We start from the raw sequence: 19,097 nt of genomic DNA, 5'->3' as shown, positions 1-19,097 counted from the left end.
ATCTTTCCTTTCTAGCTTTTTTAAAATTCTAAATGGTACTAAGCAAGGTTGTTCTTTGTCACCTACATTATTTTCTTTGGTTATTGAACCTTTTGCAAATTATTTTAGGTCAAATGATAATATCATAGTTTTTTTCTTTAGCTGCTAAATTAATTTCAAAAATACTTTTCACTGATGAAATCTTGCTTGTATTTGGTAATATTGTGGCCTCATTAATTCATGCTATTGATGCCATGAAACATTTTGAAGCAATTTAAAGTTTAATGTTTAATCATCATAAACCAATACTTTACAAATTAATTAAATAATTGAATAACTCAATCACAAAGTACAGCAATTTTAACTGGGATAATATTATTACCGAATTAACCTTTAATTGGAATACATTCTTTTTTCACAGTTGAAAAATATCTAAGCTTACTCAAGATGTCAATACTTTTAAAAATTCTGTTTATTATTTAATCCATAAAATTATTCTCTATCCAAATCTCTTTAAAAGGAAATTAATACTATTCTCCTTAAATGTTTTTGTTATCCAAATAAGCCAAGGATCTCTATTGAATTACATAGGAAAAGCTGGGAGGATGGGATATACGTTTTCCAGTTATTGAATTATATGCTTCATAAACCATTATTAAAGTAATAGCACTATGGCTTAGCACATCATATAGCTCAAAATGGAAGTTAATTCATGAAAAAATTTTACTCATGAACAATAACTATATTAATTCAACTCATTAACAAATTATATCAAAGAAACTATATTTCTTAACATCATTGTCTTAATGTTACTAATAATTCTTATTCTATCCTTTACATTAATTACATTTTTTTTCTTTTAAGAAGAATTTTTATTCTGGCCCAATTATTAGATGTTGTATTTCCCTGATTCCTATTGCTTATACTAATGAATGTTTCAAAACACATAATTTTAATAAAATGTTAGACATGAAAAATAATAGTCTTCTAGTACCAATTCTTAAATGGGATTAAACCATACTCTTCAGAATATGTACTTGGGAAATATAGTTTAGATTTAAGTATTTTTTTTCTTACAAATGCGTAGGCTGTTTGTAATTCTTAAAGTAGTAATTATACATGATACACATATGTAAGCTTTTTTTTGAGATTTAAAATTTCTTGATTAATATCACCACACATTTGCATACTAACAAATCGTATTTGTCTAAAGTTTATAACATTTTAGATCTTATCCATCTTATTCTACTATTTTATATTGGAATTATTCTACACAAGTCAGTAATAAAATTTTCTCAGATGAAACAAAAAATTGGTAACCTAATCTGCATGGAAAACTGCATATTCATTATACTTCAAGATTTTCATATAGATATATTTACATTGAGCTTATATCATACATTATAAAATTGCTTTAATGTACAAATCAACTAAATGATGGAGATGCAAATCAGTTAGAGAACCTGATTGGTTACATATAAGTTTGGATTGTAAGATAGTGTCTCCATTTTAGAAGGATATAAATAATTTTACTCAGGCACTATGTGGTTGGGTAGATGTAATATCTATAAATCTTTAATCATATTTAATGCTCCAGTTCCTGCAAATATTCCATGGATGCAAATGCCTCTCCTTTGGTCCATTCTAGTCATAGCTAGAAAAGTAATTACTAAAAATTGAAAAGGCAAAACTAGACCTTTATTCATTGAATTTGGTAATGTAGCAAAACATGTTTGTCAGAATGAATTGTTCACTAAAAAAATTAGACCTTCTAGTCTTACATATTCTTATAAAGCTTGGCTTAAACTTAAAACCTTCTTGAAAAGTATTGATTGTTAGCAATTCTATTAATTTCTATATTTAGTTTTCTTGTTATAGAACCTTATTAATAGTTATCTGTTTATTATTGTATTCATTATGTTGCGTTTCTGTTTTGTTTTTCAAAATAAAAAAAAAGTTTATTAACAAAAAAGTGACCATGTTGCAATGATGTATACAGCAGTTTAATAGTCAATGCAAGAACAAAGCAATGTTAGGAAAGAGTTATTGTAAGCCAATAGTAAAAAAAAAAAGGGGGAAAAGGAAGACATGCTTCTTGGAATCATTCATAGGGGAAAACTAAATTGGCCTCTCCATTAGTGCTTCTAACAGAATTATAAGAACTGTGTATAATGATAATAATGAATAATGTAGTAAGGTTACTCTTGTCTTTCTCATTGTTCATGTAGAGTACATTCCTTCAGGAAGTGAAATAAAACCACATTGAGAGGAACAATTCTTCAGGGGACATATTTTTCCAGTATCAGGTATTTTCCATGTTGATGTTGTTTTCATGTAGCTCCATGATCCTCTATGAGCCATGCCCCACCCCATCTAGCATTCACACAATAACTCCCTGGCTGAGGTTGCCAGTGCTGTCTTCATGGGTGAAGTAACTTCAGGAAGTGAAGAATAGAGCTCTGCCATAGCTACTTATGAAAGTGATAGCTTTTCTTGTCAGGTTAACTCTAACCTAAACTGCATTGTGGTATAATTATGAGGCTACACTGTGCCATGAGAGGCCATTAATGGGACATCTTCATCCCAGGTCCTTGTACATCATTGCCTCCTAACCTGACCACAGCTTCTTGCCTGGCCCTTGTCCACAGCTCTGACTACACAGAGTGAAGATGGTGGTTGTTCATCCACCACTCACATCCTCCCAAAGATAAGCATGCCCATCCTTCCTGACTTTAAGGCACCTGAACTGCTAAACTGAACTCAGGTCACTTTGGTCATATCCAGGGATTTATCCCTTTATATTAATGGGCAGTCTCTTACAGACACTATTTACTTATAGATTGCTTATAGATTATATTCATACAGTCTAAATATAAAAGCATGTGAAATGTGCACAAAAATCCCAGCATATTTTGAGTTATTTTATATGCAGTTAACTTTTTATTGTTTTTCTGAAATGTGTCTGACTAAATAAATGGTTGAAAAAATATACACATCTATAATGCATGGTCTTCAGAGAGTAAGGGATAATTCAAATGTTACTAGTACATGGCCTAAGAATTGTTGTGACTTAAAATGTTGAGGTAGTGGTGATATCTGGCAAATACTGTTTTACTTTACACTGTATATTGTCATCATTTTTAGTTTGAATTCTCAAATGTCTTTTTTTTTTTGAAGGGGGGCCACATTATTTAAAAAGGCTGCCTCAAAGTTTGCTTTTTATGCTACAAAACGTAGAATGCTCTTAGAGATCCTCAGGCATCTTAAAGATACACTGTTATATTTTAGCCATATTTGAAATAGTTTGCTCTTCTCAGATCAAAGGTTGCTTCACCTTTAACTGTACATAACACAAGGAGTCTCTGTACTTGCAAAGATTTCTTTAAGAGGCAGAAAGCTAAAAGTTCAGTGAATAGCATTTGCAAACTTTACTTTATTAGCTATAAAACTGAAGAGCACCAAAGCTCTGTATCTATCCGTAGCACTTCAGATGTTTACAGGTAGTTGGTATTATTATGTGAAAGAGCAAATGACAAAATCTAAGAACTTTGAATACATCAGGCTTACCATGCTCTATAACACTATTTTAACATAAAACTTAGTATAAGCTCCAAAATATACTTCAAGAAGCAACAGATCACCATTAGCATTTCTTTGGAAAAGAAACTTAAAAGTTTCTTTTAGACTTGACAACAATGTTTCTTAAGAAGTATTTCACTGTATTTTGTCTGTATAGTAGGTTCTCCACAAACTCCATAATTGTGTAGTAAAACAGAGTAAGAATAAATATAGCTACAAACATTATCAACAATCCATTACTGCTAGTGGCCTACAAAAGGGCAATAAAAGAAAGTCATATGGAACAAAGGATCATTTTTGTTAAATAAAGTCATAGTGGAGAACTGTAAAAAGGGGAAGAATCTAAGTATGGCATGGATTGACTACAAAAAAGTATTTGATAGTAGCCCACATTCATGGATAAAAGAGTGCTTAAAAATGCATAAGATACATGCTACACTGATAATCTACATCACATTGACCATGAAACAGTGGCAAACTACTTTGCAGTTAAGCCGTGATAAAGGACACATTATTCCATGGATAACAATTCAAAGGGGGATATTCCAGGGTGACTCTCCATCACCATTGCTCTTTTGCCTTGCTCATAACCCATTAAGCTGTCTGCTTAACAAATTAGGTCATGGCTATAATTTGGCTCTCAGAAAGAAACAAAGTGTAAAGACTTCTCATCTTCTCTTTGTCAATTAATTAAAACTGTATAGTTCATTAGATGAGGAACTGAAAGCACAACTGCAACTAGTCAAAACTTTTTCAGATGATAAAATAATGTCATTTTGTCTTAATAAATGTGCAAAAGCAACCTTTAAATCAGGAAAGCTGCAGCATCATGAAAACATCAGTTTGGGACAAGAATGTAATATAAAATAACTTGAGCAAGAGTGAGTGTATAAATATTCAGGAATTGATGGAGGATCAATAATACAACATGAACAAATGCAAGGAAAACTTAGTAAGGTATATTTTAGAAGACTTAAATTAATCCTGAAAACAGAGTTGACATCTAGGAACAAAATTCATGCTATAAACCAATTTGCTCTCCCTGTCCTAACTTACTGTTTTAGAATGAATGACTGGCCTCAAAAGGTGCTGGATAGATTAAACAGGAAAACAAGAAGGATGTGTCATGCTCACCAAATGATTTATAAAAATCAATGCATACCAAGTTTATATATTCCCTGTTGAGAAGAAGGTATGGGCCTCCTTGAAATTGATTACATGTATAGATCTGCAATTGTGGGACTGCATATATATCTGCTGATTTCACAAGACTAAAACATAGTGAAAGTATTGAAACATGAGGAGAATAAATCTAAGGTGATTTCCCTTCTTAGTCTAGCAGAAGCATATCAGCATTAAGCGGGAATGGAAATCAAACCAAAAGTAGATACAAATCAGGCAGCAACCAAATGTGCCAAATTACAAAAGAAAGAATATAAGCGAAGAATTATATAAGAAGGCAAGAAATGTGGAAAATGCAAAAGTATAGTTGCAAGTATAGAAAATCCTTCGAAGAACCTAATGTTGATCGGGATCAAATGCAGAATGGTTAATGAGAGGCAAATTCAGACCAAAAGATGAAGGATTAAAATTAGCAGCCCAAGATAGTGGGCTATGTACACATTGGTTTACAAAGTTGATTGAACATGTGGGAGAAACAGACAAATGTAGGTTTTGTAAAACAGAATTGGAAACAGTCGCACACCTTGTTGCTGGTTGTTACATACTAGTGGCAGGACTGTATACTAAAATCCAAAATAATGTGGCAAGACTGTTGCACTGGGGATTGTGCAGGCATTATAATATTTAAGTAGCTGAAAAACACTGGAAACATGAGCCACAAAGCATCATAGAAAATGATGAAGTCTACATCACATGGGATCACATATTACCAACAGTTCAAAAGACAGATGCAAGAAAACCAGACATAGTGATCCATGAAAAGAAGACATTGATCACTGAAATCTCTATACCATGAGACTACAGGGTCTTGCATACAGAGAGCCACAAAGTCCTGAAATATCAGGATCTGCAGGCAGAAACGAGAGCAATGTGAAAGTAAGATACCCAGAAAGTTCCAATAGTAGTAGGAGCAACAGGTCTTATGAAAAGAATCTATAGTCATATAGGTATGTTACCAATATATGGTACTCCATACAAATTGCAGAAGGAGTCATTACTGGGTATATTGCGGGTGCTGCGAAGAGTACTTCTGGCTGACATCAAAGACTGAAACAATACTAATTTCATGAACTTTAATCACTCTTTGACTTAGGAATGGGGTCCGTTGTCATCATGGTATTAGAAACCCAAAAGATTTGGAGAAATTAAAAAGGAAAAAGTCCTTACTATGCCCCAGACAATTCATGTTCTATTAGCAGAATGGGCACTGGCATGGCCATTGGGGAGCTACAGCCACAACTAGCTAATCTGCACCCCACTGTCACCTCTTCCAATGCTGAACAGAAAAAAGGTCTTCTCGTACTCAATGACCAAAAAAGGTTCTTTTGTACTTGAGGAAGGGAAAAAAAAGAACCACATGCTACATTTGTAAAAAATCACTTGCTATAGCTTATACCACACACAAAGTACTGCAGCACTTCAACTCTGGTTGCAAATGCAATATCTGCATCCAGCTCAAACTGCATTAATGCAGTATCTGCACCCAGTGCATACTGCATTAATGCAGTATCTGCATCCAGTGCATACTGCATTAATGCAGCATCTGCATCCAGCGCATACTGGATTAATGCAGTATCTGCATCCAGTGCATATTGCATTAGTGCATCTGCATCCAGCTCGTACTGCATTATTGCAGCATCGGCATCCAGCTCATATGACATTAATGCAGCATTTGAATCCAGTGCACACTGCATTAGTGCAGCATCTGCATCCAGCTCATACTGCATTCATGCAACACCTGCATCCAGCTCATACTGCATTAATGCAGCATCTGCATCCAGCTCATACTGCAATAGTGTAGCATCTGCATCCAGAACATACTGCATTAATGCAGCATCTGCATCAAGCTCGTACTGCATTAATGCAGCATCTGCATCCAGCTCATACTGCATTAATGCAGCATCTGCATCCAGCATTTACTGCATTAATTCAGCATCTGCATCCATCTCGTAGTGCATTTATGCATCATCTGCATCCAGCTCATAGTGCATTAATACAGCATCTGCCTCCAGCATGCACTGCATTAATGCAGCATCTGCATCCAGCTCGTACTGCATTAATGCAGTATCTGCATTCAGCTGATACTGGATTAATGACCAGTTGGCATCTGATGATCATATGCTCTAACACCCTGTGCCTGGGGCAGCTGACCCCTTTGTCCCACCCTAGATACATCTCTGTAGTATGTAGCACATGTCCACTTGCTCATCCTAGGGGAGGGAGGCAGTCTGGGCTCACTTCAATAAGCACAATACAAGCCTAGCAAACTCACTTTTGCATAATGATTGACTCACTTTGTCAGGTGAATGCACATACATTGAAGTACACATTCATTTCCTGAGGGCAGCAATTGTGGAGCTGGCATGAGTTAGGGCACACTGCCTGGCAGCAACATGATGCTATACCAGTTTTCTTGACCTCCTTACTGGCCTTTGGCATGGGTCAGGTTGAGCCTGTGGTGAGTCTAAGGCACTTCTGGTAGACTCAGTGAATGAGAAGAGAAGCTGTTGGAAGCTGACATTCAATTTTGCAGGAAAAATAGAAGCACTTTTTCAAAGTAAAAAATTATATTTTATTAAAATAAATTATAACTCAGTCTCTTATACATTCTTTTCTAAATTACAATACTACTGACCAGATAACTGGTTTGCAAGTTACCTCTCCAATAGGCAGCAATCAGTCAGATGGCTCACTTCCAGTTCCTCCTTCCTACCTATCAAATGGTGTCCCTCAAGGCTCCATTCTTGGAACTCTACTTTTCAATATCTTCACCAATGACCTCCATATTGCCTGCAGACAATTCTTCCTTATTCAATACGCAGACAATTTGACACTCCTTACCATCTCAAACACTATCTTTAACCTCCACACACATACCAAAAATTGTTTCCTTTTCATTGAAAAATGGCTCTCTGACAATACGCTCATCCTAAATCAAAAAAAAAAAAAATGTTTACTATTCCTGCCTTGACCTCTAGCTCACCATAAATCTACCTTTGTCAATGCATCCCCTGAAATAACCTCCGTTAAAGCAGACCCCCACACTAAACATTTAGGTAACATTATTAACGATGAACTGAAATTTCACCTGCACATTCAACAAAGTATTAAAAAAAACACCCAAAACTAGGATTATTATATATAAATAGGAAATTCCTCACCTCTGACACATAACTATTCCTGGCTCAAGCACTCCTCCTCCTCCCCTCCCTTCTCTATGCAGCTCCAATCTTTACTAATATCCAAGCAACACTTTTGTCTACGTTAGAAGAAACATACCACAGTGTAGCCCAATTTGTTACTAACTTACCACATAACTCACACTACTGCCTTGTTTTCAACACTCTCCAATGGCTAGTATTTCCCCAACAGCTCCAATTGACTCGAGTTTTGAATCCTACACTCCAGTCAATACAAACCCACATCCTGCCACTTCCTCTTCTCCCTTGTCACTTATTACACTCTCGTACATCCAGTCAACAACTCCTTGCCATCCGTAAAACTAACAAAAACATTGGAAAACTACTGTGCTAACACACTGTAGCCCAGGCCTGGAATAAACTCCCCTCATCCATAAGAATCACTCCCTACCCCCTACACTTCAAAAAAAAACTTAAAATAATTTCTACTTGACTCTAGGTCCAGTCACTGTCATGTCCCTTCCTAATCTCTTCAACATCCTTTTTGCTGACAGTACACTGCACAGTACTCTCTGACTCCTATAATTTATTTACTGCTATCTCTCTGTCTATTTTCTCTACTCTACATATCAGGCTACTACAACCCATGTAAATATGTATATACTATGCCTCACTTAGCTATCTTCTCTTTACCATACTAAACCTCACTTTACTATATTCTTGCTCTCATAAGTCTCTGCTAATACTACTTTCATCTATTTCCTGTCTCTCCGGTTTGAACTAAAAAAAAAAAAAAAGCACCATAGCTACGTTATACTTTTTCATTTATATCTTTATCCTTAACAGTGTATTTGCCTCCATATACCATGCATGTTTTCTTACTGTACTTATATTTCTGAATTTGTCAGTCTTATACATTTGTTATGATTTTTACTTTACGGATTGTTATTTCAGAGTTTTATTTTATATTATTATAACTATCATTATGTACTGGAGCTTTCTTCCTTGGGTGTCCACTGAAAGTCGACTATTTTGGCTCAGTTGGACCAACCCGGTTAACAAATGTCAAATAAATAAATAAATAAAGTTTAAGCCTGAGATTGTAGACTAAATACAAAGAGTGCTTTAAATGTAGTCCTTGGACATTGTGCTAGTAACCCTTTAATAAAGTTAAATAAGAGCAGCCTCAGTTTAAAAGATGTTTATGTTAGCATTTTTGGCAAACAGTTATTGTAGACATCTATCTGCGGAATTGCTGTTGCAACTTTTAAACATGTTTGGATGTTGGTCTCATTATATAAACTGTTGTAGTTAGAAATGGATTGTGCCACACATCTCTGGTATGCTAAGTCTGGAAGGATGAACTGCTTCCCTTTGAAAGCAGAGCAAAGCAGACTCTTTGAAATGAGGAGTAAAGGATTCTGTTAATTAAAACATTTAATCAAGCTAAACTGCAAAATGTTAGCATTGTTACAACAGTGGTAATGAGCCATCAAACCATCTATAAAGACCACATGATGGAAAGCCAGGGCTATTATGAAACAACTGGGGGAATTCTCATTGAGACAACCCATTTACAGCAACATAATTGAATATAATGCTGAGAATGTAATTAATAGAACAAGTGCAGAATCTCATTTGGCTGTTGCACTTAAGCCTTATAACTTTATTAATAAGAAATCTGCAAAATAATAATTCATGCAGCTTTCCCATGAGTTCTAAAATGTATATTTTGAGCAATTACATCATTCTCTATTAGCCGGTGGTGAAATTTTCACATTTTTTTGATTTTAATAAAGTACTTTATAGAAGTGTATGCATATATAGAGAGAGAAAAATGTGTGAGCTTGAGTTTAAAGCACAGTATAAAAAGAAATATATTTTTATAAGGGCAGTTTTCATACACACATTCTGTTACTGCCCTTGAGCAATACCCTGTTTGTATCATCAGTGGTAAAAAATGTTGAAGAAATATGTGTTCATGTCAGTCACAGTAGCTGAGTTCAGAACTCCACAGAGGTAAACCAGTAATCAGAATATGAAGTTCAAGGGTTTATCTTGCAACAGTAGCAACTAGGAAAAGGTGTGTAAAGAGAAAGAACCATGTAGTAGTAGTCACAGGAAAAGGGACAGCAAATAAATTTCAAAATCTTGCTGCATCCTCTTTGTATTTAATTTGTTCACAGTTACATTCAATCACATCTTAACCCAAAAAAGTCTAATTTGAAAGTCCATGATTATTTCACTTCAGGAAAGTATCTTCATGTTACGGGCTTTCTAAACTGGATAGAGATGTGGAAGTTTGTGAATGTAAAGAGACAGTTAAAAGACAAAAGCTCAGTAGTGAGTTAAACAGGAACTCTCAGCAACATGCAGATTATAACCATTTGATTTGATAATAAGAAATGGAAGGAATACATCATAAATGCTTTTATTCTGCATCTGTTCTGTACTGCACTAGGCAAATGAATTACCTTAAGATGTGAGTACATGAGAAATCACACAAACACACACGTACACAAGAACAAACATGCATACAAAGATGCACAAATGTCACCCACGTTCTTACACATGAACACAAAAATGCTGTGCTGGGTTTGATTCCCTCACTTCCCATTTTCCAGTTTAGTGACTGAAAATATCACACAACCACACATTCCTCCAAAGTCACACCTATAGAAACATTTGAGTCTAGTAAGCTTGGCAGTTTAACAAATTAATACAAAGGGAACTGCACATGATATACCTAAAAACAAAAAACGTTGGAGGAAAATTTACATTAAATGATGTCAAAAGTTATGAAATAGAAAATAGCAAAATATATAAACATTAAGCAATGCTGGAATTCATAGAATATAAAATAATGGAAGTAACTCATCAAATGCAATTTTAAGCCAAAAAATAACTACCATTAAATGTGCAAAGAATACAGATTATTTTAATAATAAACATGTTCTAAGGACACCAACATACATGTAATGTAACGCAATTGTCTGATATACAAGGAGCAGGACACAGAGTTAACAGTCTCCAACACATCAATTTCCCAGACAGCAGTATATGGCCCTTGGAGTGTTGCAGCAATTTGAAAAGTCTTTCATATATGTTATGATTTAAAATGCAATATTAATTTGAGCATGGGTTAAAGCTTAATTTCATTTAGGAGCATCACCCCTCCATATTAAACTGATCCATCTTAGTACTGCAGGTTTTACAGATCAATTCATATATTATCAACACTTATGGTGATTGCTAAAACACTTAGGTTTATTGCTAAGATTTGTTAAAATTCATTACCAAGTTCCATTTGCATTTGTCAGCTGAATAACTAGACTCTCAGAATATAACTGAGCTTGCACCAGCCATCAGATTCATTATTTCCAGAAGTGATTCTGTGCATGTTTCAAATATGCTATCTTTTCCAGAGAGTATTAAGTTATGATTGGAGTAGTAGCAGAGTTTGATTCACTGTTCATATACTGCAAAGACAAATGAGGTTTGGGACCAACCAATTTGTTCAGGGACACCTTCAATGGTTGAGGGTTATGAAGGAAAGATAAAAAGGTGTTTTAAGGTTTCAGGGAGTGGGGGGAGACTGGATGTTTGGGCTGGGTTGGAAGTGGCAGGTGGTTAGAGAGTATGTTGAAAAGAAAGGGTTAAATTAAAAGGGAGGAGGGTTGGGGAGGAAGTGAGGTAGGTATGAGGAGGGGGTTAGGTGGTTTTATGTGAGAGTAGCTGGGTAAGGGATCAGATTTAGGCATAAACTTGCTACAGTGCAGGATTACTTCCACGATGACCTAAAGGTACTGCAGTGGTCAGGTCAGGTAGGCCTTGGAGTAATAGTTGTGTGCATGGAGGAGGCGGGCAATGCCTGATAACAAAGGTTTAGTGTATGCTTTATTTGTATAAGAATCTTGATTGCTGTGCAGACAGTTTAGCTTTTTTTTATTTCTTCTTCCCTGAGTCGGAGTGCCGAAAGGATGTTGGGTGGTTCGGAGCCTTGGAGGGGTGACTGAGTAATAGGGGCAGTGGTCTGGGTATTTCATAGTTTCAATCTTACATTTAATTAAAAAAAAACAGTAATTAAGACAGACAATCATTAGAAATATTGACCTAGATTAGAAAAAGTTGACGTGTTTCATTAGATATTCCTTTTGGCTATCATTAAATAATAGTGTAATCACAACCTTAATATGAACATTGTTTGTCATACTGGTGTCATTAATTCAGCAATGGTCTGCTGCTATGATGTAGCTGCTTCTGGTGTAGGAGGTAGGTGGGTGAGGGGTTTCCTGTGCTGTATTTCAGACAAAATGTTGGATTTTTGCAGAATGTCCAGATACTGCCTGAGATTATGGGATGTTTCTCATAATGTTTGTGGCTCTCTCACATATCATTCTGGACTACATTCATTAATGAATGGTAGAGATTTAAGTTTAAGACTTCACATTTTTCAGAATTTGCATGGTACCATTAAAGCATTATTCTGGCAACTTTTTACATTAATACAAACAATATTTAAACCTTGCTTCTATTTTGTTTTTTTGACTCCCCAGGTTTTAGCTTTGTCTATATTTCTTGCACTAAGAGGAAGAGAGGAGGTTTTGAAAGGACTTAGAGGGTTAATGGGGGGTAGTAGGTCAAAGAGGGAATAGCAGCAAGTGTGAGGAAGCACATGGCAGGGCTGCAAGGGGAGGCATTCACCGGAGACGTTAGCTTTGTGTTGTCCATGGGGAGTTTTGGGTTGTCCTTAGATGGGGTAGAGTCACAACAATGTTAGGACAGATGGGACTTTGGGATCCGGATCCAACCGCACTATTGGTTAGCTACACTTTGGGTCAAAGGAAAGGGGGGCATCTTTATGACCCCTGACATACCACCCTTAGTTAAGGAAAAGATCTGGAAAGGTGAGTACTTTGATATCTTTCAATTAATTGATGTTAAAGGGGTTCAACACTTGATAGAATTGGAGACTGCAAATAGCAAAGATCTTTTGTTGGCTTTAGTGGCCTTGGGGTGGAGGAGAGAAGGTGGGCTGCATCTGAGAACATGGGACAATTGGTTGCTAGGCTTCTTGTACAACATGGCAGTTTGGTTGGAAAAATATATTGCCTTGGCCATACCACTCTTGGCTTATATTCTCATGATCGATGAGGCACAATGTCTGTGGGCAGGGAACACCTGGATGTGGTACAATCAGAGGTTTCAGAAGCATAATGTAGTGGATCAGTCACTGCATTGGGAAGTTAGGCACCCTGACATCTGACCAGCCACTATGCTAGCTTTGGAGTTGTTAGAAGAGGGGGTATGTTTGGAGGGGAAGGGGCGGGAATATGTTAGGCCTTTAATGCAAGTCGTTCCTTGTGGATGGCGTGCAAGTTCTCCCACACTTGTTCCAAGTATTCTGGTATACATCCAGCTGTGTAGTGTGGTTGGCACAAAGGCAATTTTGTCAATTTAATTTTGCTTTTGACCCGCTTGGGAGGGTTACCTTCTTCATTTCAGGGATTTCAAAGTCTGCAAGGTAGGGGGAATTTTCATGGGCAGAGGGGTGTCTTTTCGAAGACAAGGGCTTGCATTCCCCCATTAATGTTCAGGCACTGCAGAATATGCTCAAATAATATCCTGATTTGGCAGTTGAAGAGAAATTAATTGATGTTTTTTTTCTGGGGGATTTTTTATTAAATAAAGGGTTGGAGGCAATGGCTCAGTTTGTAAGAATTTATTGGTTATTGGGCCCATTTGACTATCCCCCTTTGGCAGTTTTAAGGTTTCACCATTAAGTTTTGTTCCTTAGAAGTAGGCTGTTGAATTTTGATTTATTCACCATTTGTCTTATACTGAAGATAGAGGACGCAAAAGTGAGTTATGCATCTTTGGATGACGTGGTGTGGGTCATTCTGTGGGGAGGTCACAGATCAGTGGCTGGTGAAGGTGGATATTGAATCTGTGTTTCGATTACTACTGGTACAGGAGGAAGAGTTGCTTTTGTTAGGCATGGTGGTTGGAAACAAATTTTATTTTGACAAGGCTATGCCGATGGGATATTTGGTTGGCTGTGCCACTTTAGAGAAGTTTAGCATTGCACTCCATTGGATTTAGCAGCAGTGGCTGGGCACTCAGAAAGTGGTGCATTATCTGGATGGTTTCCTAACAGTAGACAAAGGGCTTGAAGGAGCGTTGAAGGGTATGCAAGAGTGTCTGGGGATGTGTGAGGAACTGGGTGACCCATTGGCCACACAGAAGATAGAATGCCCGACTAAGGCATTGGGTTTCCCGGATTGCTAGTGGATGTGGGACATGTATTGTTTTGTTTACCAGATGAGAAGATAACATGTATAAAGGAAAAGATTGGGTGGATGAAGTCCAAGGACAAGATGTGGATTAAAGATGTCATGGAGCTTTTAGGGCTTCTGAATTTTGCATGTTGGGCAATTTACCCAGGTTATACATTTTGTAGGTCTGTGGCCTTTTTGTTTAATGGGGGAAAGCAAATATCATTGGCTAAGGATTGGTTATCAAGTAGGTGCATGCTGATTGAGCACTATGTCCTTCTTGGAACAGTTTAATGGTGATTCCTTTTGGCAGATGGATTGGGTTGTCAAGGAGAATTGCAATTGTTTACAGATGCAGCAGGGGGTATTGGAATCGGAATGTTTTTTGGTAGTAAATGGTTTGTAGCTCACTGGTTGACAGATTGGAGTGATGAATAGAAGAGAGTTGTAGCTTTTTTGTAGTTAATGCCAATTTGGGTTGTGTCTGTGGCTTGCTAGTAGCGATTGCAGGGAAAGAGGGTTATTGTTCATTCAGACAATATTGCAGTGGTGCAAGTTTTCCAGGCTAAGACAGCAAAGTCTGAACTGTTTTTGTCAGAATTATGTAAGTTGGTTTTGCAGAGTTTGGTGATTATTTTTTCTTTTACAGGTGTGCATTTGGTGAGTGCTTGGAATGAGACTGTTAACAGTTTTTCTCACTTTCAGTTTTCTAGGTTCAGGTAGTAAGCTCCAGAGGCAGCAGGCAAGCTGATGGTGTTGCCAGATGAGGTGTATTAGATTGGACTAAAGTAACCAGATGGTTGGGCAGGAGTGTTGTATGGTAGGGCATTACAAGATTTTGATAAATTTGTTTTGCAGCTGCCTGAGGAGAAGGGAGTTTGGTCGGAAGAACTGTTATTGCAACACTTGGCTCAGGCTTGGGTGCAAGGTAGCGCAGTTCAGTCAGTCATGTTGGACCTGGCAGTGATCAGTATATTTGCACCGGTGGCAAGGTAGCACGATTTTGCTAAATCCTGGACTGCAGTTCGTATGTTGAAGGGGTGGAGTATGTTGCTAGTGTTCAAATAGACAGACAATGACTGTTGACAAGACAGGTTCTGAAGATTTTGCTGTGGGGGTTAGCTTTAGTGGATGGTGATTAAAGGGATTATATTCTGTGGTGACCTTAGCTTTATTGATGTATCATGGAACATTTAGGTTGTCAGAAAACTAAACAGATCAGTTGGGGAAGAGCATGCAGATAGTAGTAAGAAAGGACAGGAAGGAATGGTTATGTCTGGTGAGTTGGGCTAGAATATTACTGTGGTCTCATGCAGAGAGTCATCGAGACTTTTTTTTCTGGTCAGTAAGGGTAAGGTGATAATGAGTAATCAGTTTGCATGTGTGATGAGGAGAGCCTTTCAGTTATTGGTTTTCCAGGAGAGAGATTATCCTCTCATTCTTTTCACATGGGAAAGGCCTCAGATTTAGTGAGAGAAGGCAGATCAGTTGAAGTTATTATGATGGTGGGTCATTGGTCTACAAATGCCTTTTTGTCTTATATTAGATAATTGATTAAGCTGGGTTGCTTGGTATTAATTGTGTTTTTTTCTCTCCATCTTCTAAGGAAGGAGATTGTCATTCTGGGTCATTTCTATAGTCACTGGCTGGTGAAGATGGCTGTAGTTAGGCGGGCTGGCAGCAAATTGGTATCAGAGGCCCCATGTGGCATCAGCTGGTGAATGAGTTTGCATTTTTACAGACACAAACTGGGCTCCTGCAAGTCTTGGTGTTTCATCTGGCAGGTAATAATTTTGGACTGTTGGTATCTAGGATAAGAGAGGATCTGATTACTTTGAAGTGGTTATTCCTGGGTATGTGTGTTCTCAAGTAGTACCACAGTTATTTTGGAAGAATGCTGACAGTTACATGGCTTACAGATGGATCATATGTTTGTTAATTTTATGCTGGTGAGGCAACTGATTACTTTGGGTATTCATATGATAGAGCATATGGATTTTGATGACAGGGATCCAGTTTGGTTCAGAGATGATGGATTAAACCTGAATGATTTTGGTTTGGATCTGTTTAATATACACCTGGTTTGATTTAGAAGGTTTGATGAAGGCCCTGCAGTAAGTGAGGGGGACAGCCTGTGCCAGGCTGGTGTGTGTAGAAGGGGGCTGGCCTAACCCTCTTCTATGCATGCTCTGGTATGGGTTGTTGATTCAAGGAGTTTAGTTGATGATAGTGAGTGGTGGAATGCTGCTTGGATAAGTAAGAGTAAGCAAGTGGTGGTGACAATATTGCTTAGTTGGACAGAGTGACTGGGAATATGCTGTCCTGGTGAATGGTTACATGGATGCTCATGTTGTAATTAATAAATTAAAATGTCATTCAATAATGTTATGTTTATGGAACTTTAATAAAGGTTGTCAAATGTTATTTGGTGTGATGTGTTTTATTGAAGGGGACTGGGACAAATGAGATTTTGGACAAACCAATTTTTCAGGGACACCTCCAGTGGTTGAGGGTTATGAAGGAATGATAAAAATGGAGTTTAGGGTTTCAGGGAGTGGGGGGAAGAGTGGATGTCAGGGTTGGGTTGGAAGTGGAAGGTAGTTAGCGTGTTGGGAAAAGAAGGGTTAAATGAGAATGGAGGAGGGTCTGAAACGAGGTGAGGTAGGCATGAGGAGGGGCTTAGGTGCTTTTATGCAAATGTAGCTTGGTAAGAGATCAGATTTAGGTGTGAATTTGCTACCCACCATCCCTCTCTCTTTTTGAAGACATTGAGGATTGGATTATTACTTCTGGGTTTGGGTGCTTAGGCAGAGAAGAGGTGTGGGCTTGCCCTCTTGTGTTCCCTCTCTGGTCTTGGGTGTTGATTCAAGGAGTTTGGTGGATGAAAATGAATGGTGGGATGCTGCTTTGGTAAGTAAGAATAAGAGCAGTGGTGACAATGCTGCATAGATGGACAGGGTGAGCAGGGATACGCTGCCCTGGTAAATGGTTACATAGATGTTCATGCTGTGATTAATGAATTAAAATGTCATTCAATAAAGTTATGTTATGGAAGTTTAATAAAGGTCATCAAATGTAATTTGGTGTGGTGTGTTTTACTGAAGGGGACCAGGACAAGTGTATATTTTTTTATTTGGTGACAGCTGTTTAAAAAAAAAAAACTGGTCTGAGCTGCAGGTACTAGCTTCGTTCTTGTAGATGTTGTGAAACTCAGGTGAGCATTTAATGGATGCAAAACAACTCTTCTGATCACATCACACTCCTTCACTGATGGGTTATGTACCAGTCTAACAGCTACAACAAAGAAAAATGTCAGCAGAGGAATGCTAAGATAAACTATTTTTGGACGTTACTTTTCCTAAGCCATAAACTACTTCTTAAAATATGGTAAAATACAGAATATACAGATGGTTAAAGGGAGTAGGAGAAAATAAAATGGGTTTATGTAATAATTGACTTGACTCCTCATATGCCTTCTATTGTATGGGTGTGAATGTCATAACCTATGATGAACCTCCCTCCACATATAACTTTTGTTCTCTGCACCACCTTAACTAATATAACCTAGACTAAGGTCTCACATTCTTTGTAGTAAGTTAAATAATTTCTAACACTAGACATCTCAGGTTGCAATAAAAATGATCATGGTTTAATCAAGCAATAACTTGATGTCTTGCTGGCCTTCCTTTAGACATGTGCAGTTCAAACCCTTACATGCAGACTTCATGAGCTGTTGTTTAGATATTGTTTAGACATACATTGCTGTCCATCTTTTAAAACTTGAATAATGCCATGTTATTTTCACTTATAATTTTTTTGTTACAAGCTGGCAGAATCTATCCTTATATAACAAATGACCATCAAATAAGCATCTCATTATTATTATAAGACATATGACCTTTCCTAAATTATGTTAATACAATCACGTAATGCAGTACTTTGACTTAGTACTTTCATGCCATCCTATTCTAAGTGAAATATTTTTGCTATATGATTCATTTAAAATGAAAAAACTGTATTCAAGCAATGTTATACAACAGACACATAAAAGAAATTGGTTTGAATAATAATGAATAGATGGCACTGAAGAAATTGCAGTGTCATATCAGAATGTGACATGCACATTTATGATAGTGCTGGTTATGAAAACACAGGAATTAAACTGTACATAACTGCAAGAAATCAATACATTTAGCACAGAAAGACTTTTCACTATGGCATTTTAGAAAAGTTAAATCTGAACAGTTGCTTGGACAGGTGAACTGTAAAATTCCTAACTTTTATTATATTCACAAAGTATGCAACAGTCATCAGATTCCTTCAAGTAGGGCAACAGTGTCTAGCTGTACTGATTGTACGAAGCATGCTAAAAGTATTAGAGACCTTCTGAATGAATACACACTTAAATTATCTACATGCATAAGCAATTCTGCTGATATTCCAAACAAGTTATAATGATTGGTCTTGATTAGATACATGTTCTAGCTGAGGGTTAATCATTTGTATACCAATATTACATATATTTCTGGTGCTAAGGCTTTAAAACATTTTTAGATAATGGCCGGGATTCATGAAGCTCGGCGCAAGGCCGGCGTTAGGCTTGCGCCAACCGTGCAGCATGTAGATGGCGCAGTAGCACCAAATGCATATTAATGAAGGCGCGCTGCCGCCACAGCCACGTGCATAGGAAACGAGCGCGAGTGCATAGGGCGTGCTGAAGTGCCGCACAGAGGCATGGAAATGTCAGATGTTGACGTGCAACCTAAAATGCTTGAATATAACAATTTGCCTGCAATAGTAATCACACCTGTCAGTGTCCGTGGATACTGAAACGTATGCAAAGCATGCAAGACAGTTCTTGCAAACACAAAATTAAGAAGCAAACACAAATGCACGGTAGGGAATTTCGAGTCTCCATCTCGCGAACAAATGACATTGAAAA

Source organism: Protopterus annectens, chromosome 6.part0 (genome assembly GCF_019279795.1).
Source record: "Protopterus annectens isolate FY-2018-M chromosome 6.part0, PAN1.0, whole genome shotgun sequence".
Classification (NCBI taxonomy): Eukaryota; Metazoa; Chordata; order Ceratodontiformes; family Protopteridae; genus Protopterus; species Protopterus annectens.
The sequence above is the reverse complement of the archived record's forward strand: the minus strand, read 5'-3'. Positions refer to the sequence as shown.